The following is a 5,954-nucleotide window of genomic DNA, read 5'->3' as shown; positions in this document are numbered from 1 at the left end:
AAGCTCAAAGTCTGTTCAGATTCTTTACTAATTGAGCACCCAGAACCTAAGTTTCTTTGTCCTGTTAATTCCTCACACACATACTGTTTCTTTGTCTGAAAAATATCAAAGCTGCCTGCTTTGACCACTTCTTAGGTCTCATTTTTATGAGACCTCTGTGCACACTAATTAGAGCTTATTTATTTTTCTCCTGTTAATCTGCCTTGTGTTAAGACAAAAGAACTCAAGAGGAGTAGCGAGGGAAAATCCGCTCCCCCCAATAATGGTTAAACTGAACATGCAGATGCCTACTGGCAAAAATATTGTACCAAGTGGGAATTATTTTCAAAATGAAGCACTCTAAGACAGCATTATCATTATAAATTATGAATTTCTATTCATTGTTCACATTTTTTATTGATTGGGCATCTATATTAATTTCTTTTTTAATTACATATGTCAGAAATAATTTAAAAGTACAGAAGTAAATTTACCAATTGTCTTAAACAGTATCACCATCTATTAATAGGTAGCTTTTTAAACCCAAGATATTTTTAGTTCCACTGTAATTTTCATGAGTCATTTGGCATCGCTGAGCTGTATTTTATTTTATCATAGTGCCTTAGCACAAAAAAAATTAACACTGATAATGTAGAATATTGTATTAGGGTCTCCTTAGTTCGAGGAGACTTGAATAAATTTCGGATAGGCGAGTGCCCCTTTGCTATCCTTGGGACTGTCAATGAAGTGTCATATACATAACTATGGAACAGACAGTGATAGCTGTTAATAGGTTATTCAGTAGTTATTTAACAAATATTTACTGAGTTTGTTTGTAAATTCTGCAACATGGGCCCCTAAAGACATTGTCCCCATAGGCATAAATGTCTTCTTGAGCGGTCTACTGGAGTTGCACACTACCGTGTGTGACTCATCTGCCACTGCTTCTGCAAAGTCTGTTTCATTTTATGCCCTAGGAATGAAAAAGGATTAAAATATCAATTTCATCCCCACCAACATAAAAACCATTTGAATGTCCAGGAAATCCTGGAACCTGATCAAGGGAAGTATAATAATATCGTAAAAAGAAAGGGCTCTGGAATGAAATAAAATTGGACAAATTCCAAGCTATGTGACTCTTATTTTGCTTCTATAATTTTAGATTGCCTCATTTAGAGGGAGAGAGGAAATGATTATATTCTCTTTATAGTATTGTAAATGTCGTATGTAATTTTTGAAATGCATGGAAGTACAAAGCATAAGCAATACATTATAGTTCCACTTCCTGTTCTCCAGGCCTGATTCGTGAGTTGAGTAGATGCAGTTCCTATCTTTGTGGACCTTATGACTTGGGATCTAGAATAATCACGTGGTTATTGAAGAAGTCAGTATAGCCTATAGGAGCCTGTCTATAAGTTACCTCTTAAATTCTGGCACTTGCTTTAATCTTGCTTATGCATTTGATAAAATAAAATTTATTTTCATCTACCATCCTATATTTGTGAAGAGGAAGAGGGGACTTCCTTTCTCAACTCAGGCCACAGTAGTAAAATTCTCTGTGATAGACTCCGTAGATTCCCCACTGATGTCTCTAATTCTCTAGAGAAAAGTACAAATTAACTAAACTTTTGCTCAACTTTTTATTGAATAAAACTAACGTTGCTTAGTGCTACATAGTAAAGATGAACTGGGACAACTAAGACAACGTACATTGATGAAATATATGTTGCTTTTAGTATGGTAATCTGTTTAGACAGGAGGACATAACTTTCACTATGGCCTGATACACAAGATGGTCAGTTGAGTTCTGGCAGTAGATTGATTTCTGAATGGTCAAATGAATCAGTATTAGCAGCTAAATGTACAGGAATTTATGTGTTGCATTTGTTGTTAAGATAGTTTAATGAAATTCATATTGTGTGGCATGTTTTTTAACCTTAAGCTCAACATTAATTAATGGTGAAAAATAGTCTGGATGGATGCTAGGTAAGTTACTCATGACATGAAATGGATATGACCTATGAATAATAATGCTTAGTATAATCATTAAGATTGTAACTATTTTTATTGGGTTTTCTGTATTTTTCAACAAGTTCGTTATTGGTTGATCTATTCCTATGGAAATAATTTTTGTAGAAAACAATTACCATGAAATATCTCTTACACCTTACAAACAGTACACTCACTATGCTTTTCTGAAAAGGTTACCAAAGTGCTTCATAATCAGATATGCTATTATTAGCTCTCTAGTGCATGGGAGGAGTTAAGATTTAGTAACTAAATATGATTTTCAATTATGCATAGCAAATCAGTAGCCAAGAGAGAAAATGAATCCTTTTGGGGCCTCATTCTGGGCTCTGGCCTGACCACAACATGTCATCAGCGTAAATCTACTCAGGGCATTCAGGGCATTTATTAACGAGGTCACGTGGATGTGCCAGGAATAGAGTGATTTTACTGAGTACTGTAGAATCACAAACAGCAGCCCTGAGTTAAACAGACATGAAATTTCAAACCTTCACACTGATAAACACATGTTGCAAAAGTGAAAGAAGATGAAATGGGAAGGGCATTTTCTCCTCCTTCAAAACCCTTTATTCTGATTATTTTTAATTTCAGTTTGATCATAATGAAGGGAGCAAAAATACTGAAGTCATCACATACACTAAAGATATCAATTAGCAGATATTTTTACTATGTTCAACAAATGACTTTGGTAAAGTAGTGCTTTCGTTTGCAATTATGTTTGTCATCTTGATCCTAGGTTATTATCAATTGTTCTTTTATTAAACTATCAGATAACCTGGAAGAACATGAAGTTGGTATTTGAAATCTTATGTTTGATTCTTGGCTTTTCTCACCAGCTTTATATACTTTTGTGTAAGCCTTTGGACTAGAAATATGATATATTTTCATTTGGTCAAGTGTGTGCACCTGTAAAGAAGTTTAAAACCAAATATAGATTTGAGATTTGTGCATTTATCTATATGTATGGTATATTTTTTTGAAATATAAATTTCTCTGTACACATACAGAGAAAGTTGTAGAACAGATACCAAACTGAGGATTTGTGTGTTCTCTAGAGGAGTAGGTAGAAAAAAATGAGAATTTAAAGAAAATGTTTTATCACATATTAATCTATGTATATGTGCATGTGTGTACATCTATATGCAGATATATAAACATATATGTATATATGCAATGTGTGTATACATATAAACACATATATACATGTGTATGTAATATTTTTATAGATTGTCCCATATATTCCTGCAACTACTACTTGCTTCTATATTAAACATATGTGTTTGAGATGTCCTCATGTTAATGCATATAGATTTACCTCTTTTTTTGAGACTACTACAAAATGTCTATTAGAAGGAAGAATCATACTTTGACAAATCATTCATTGATGGATTTTGAAATTTTTCTAGGGTAGGTTTGAAAAATAGAGTTGATTATTAATAGGATATGAATATACTCCCCAAAGTGGCTGTACCAAATTACATGTGTACAAAAAATACATAACAATGTTTTTTCTCACTTCCTTGCAATAGTGATTTTATTACTTTTAATTTTTTTTGTCTGGAAGTTTTAAAATAATTTCAATTTCAATTTGCTTCTTTCTAAAACATCATTGCCTGTTTCTCCATCATACTTATTGAGGTTTGTCCACTTTTATAAATTACATCTTCATATTATTTTCACCTTTTTGTTGGACTGTTTATATTTTTCTTATTTGCCTAATATATTTATTTGCAAATAAATAATTTTCTATTATGTTCATTTGCAAATAAGTAATTTTCTGCTATCTTGGTGCCTGTGTTTCAACTCTGGTAATGTTTTTCCATCCTACAGAGGTTTTAAAATGTAATATAATCAAATAGCAATTTTCTTTTTTAAAGTTTACTTTACAATTTTGGTTACAGTTTCATTATTGTTTTCTTAACAAGTCTACTGTTTAATCTCTCAGGACTGAAAAAACCAGTTATTAATATGATAAAGAATTAACAACAAAGGAATATCAAGGGAAGGGCACCACTGCCCCATTCGCTAGGGTATAATAGCTATTCCAGTTTTATCACCGTGCTTCAAAACAAAATGAATTTTTATATTTTCTAAATGAAATCATGTACAACCACCATCTTCAGCTGAGCTTATCACTTTCAAACACAAAGTTTCATTTTAAGCTTGGTAAAAACTTTTAACAGGAATGATGGCTGACCTTAGTATGTAGTGTGTACCTTACAGGCAATGTTTTTAACAATCACAACACAGTTATAATGCCATTAATGAAGTCCTCAATTTAGAATCTGGAACATTCTTCCATGAAGGGGGGGAGGGGGAAATTCAGTCCAATGAGTCTGTCTCAAGATCTTCATCTCTTTTTTTTTTTTTTAATGTGCTTTCTAACTGCATTTTTTTTTTTTTTTAAGATCTTCATCTCTTGTTTGCTCCACTTGTATTCTCTTTTCAGTAACTGGATTAATGCTTTGAGCCCAAAATGAGATTTACTTTTTATTACTGTAGATTACATGTTGTTTGGTGCTCAGTTTCCATTTGTTCCTCTTGCCTGCGTGTTTTATCTGCTGCGTCTTTCTCATGTTGGCCTTTCACCATCTTCCTTCTATGAGTAGTCTGAAAGTTTCTTCCACCTTTTCTCTTTTCACCTTGATCATCGCCCTCCTCTTCAGAATCAGAGGTTGAAGTAACCCCTGTTTTAGCTAAATTCTTCCTTTTTGATTCAACTTCTTTCTTCCCCTCTTTCTTATCTGGCTCTTTTCTTGGCTTATCTTCTTCCTTCTGGCCCTCTTCATCCTTTTTAGGCTGCTTTTTAGGTTGTTTTTCCTCTTGCCCCTTTTTCTTACTTCTGTCGTCTTCAGTAACCATGTCACTCTCTGAAGGACAGGGCTGTTTTACCATTTTGGGTCGGTCTCTTGTTCTGGAATCTTGACTTCTGTAGCTGTTTTAGGACTCACTTTCAGATTAACAGATGCTGCTGTCGCCACTACTCTGGCCTCCTCGGTTTCTACCTATTTTTCTGCCTTTCTCTCTCTCCCTCTTCTGGCAGCTTTTGGAGTGGTTATGTCAATTGCTTTAGTCACGTCCTCTCGCTGGCTTTTCTTTATGATCGGTATCTTCCTTTGAAACACTAGTTTCCTTTTCTTCAATGTCAACATCACATGATGCATTTGATTGTTTAGTTGATGTCTGTTGACTTGAAAATTTCACTTTCAGATTGTTACCTATCTCCCATAAACCTTCATTAAAGCCTTTTCGTTTATTTGGTTTGCCGTACTTTTCTTTATTTTCTGAGTAAGGAAATATATCCTTTGGGCCTAAAAAAGCAGTCTCATGAGTTCCAAAAAAGAAAATTGTTTGTTTGTTGGTGGTTTTACAGCCCCCTCAGGAACTTAATCTACTTGAGCTTGCCAACGAGGATAACCTTTCATCTTGGCGAAAATTAGGTCCCCAGGTTTGAAATCGCGAGTCATGTTTTGGGGGCGAGGCCGGGGGTCCGAAGCCCAGGAAGGAGATGCGGGGGGCGGACGGCGAGGGGATGCAGGAGGGCGGACGGGAGCCCAGACGGGAGCCCAGACGGGAGCCCAGGTCCCCCGAGGGGCGGGAGGGGAAGGATGCCTTGCGGTGTCCCAACGCCCCTGCCGGGGCCGCGGGCGCGGAGGCTGCGGTGGCGGGCCAGCCGCCTCCGCCCGCGTCCACGCAAGCCACCTGTGCCACCAGCTGCCGCAGAGGCGTCTCAACGGCCCCTATTACAAGCGCCGCCGCCGCCGCCGCCGCCGCCGCCGCCGCCGCCGCCGCCGCCGCCGCCGCCGCCGCCGCCGCCGCCGCCGCCGCCGCCGCCGCCGCCGCCGCCGCCGCCGCCGCCGCCGCGCTCACAATTTGCTTTTTTCTAAATTAGTATTGTGCACATCAGTTAACAAGGTCTTTTAACCAATAAAATTTATTAAATTATT

At 37.0% G+C, this 5,954-nt stretch overlaps 1 pseudogene; it reads right to left on the bottom strand.

Annotated features, from left to right (window-relative positions):
- Positions 1-4,242: 4,242 nt before the first annotated feature.
- Positions 4,243-5,474, bottom strand: LOC102535314 (PC4 and SFRS1-interacting protein pseudogene; annotated as a pseudogene).
- Between the last annotated feature and the right edge of the window lie 480 nt (positions 5,475-5,954).

The sequence above is a fragment of the Vicugna pacos genome, chromosome 33 (assembly GCF_048564905.1).
Source record: "Vicugna pacos chromosome 33, VicPac4, whole genome shotgun sequence".
NCBI lineage: Eukaryota > Metazoa > Chordata > Mammalia > Artiodactyla > Camelidae > Vicugna > Vicugna pacos.
This window is presented reverse-complemented; position numbering and strand designations above follow the sequence as displayed.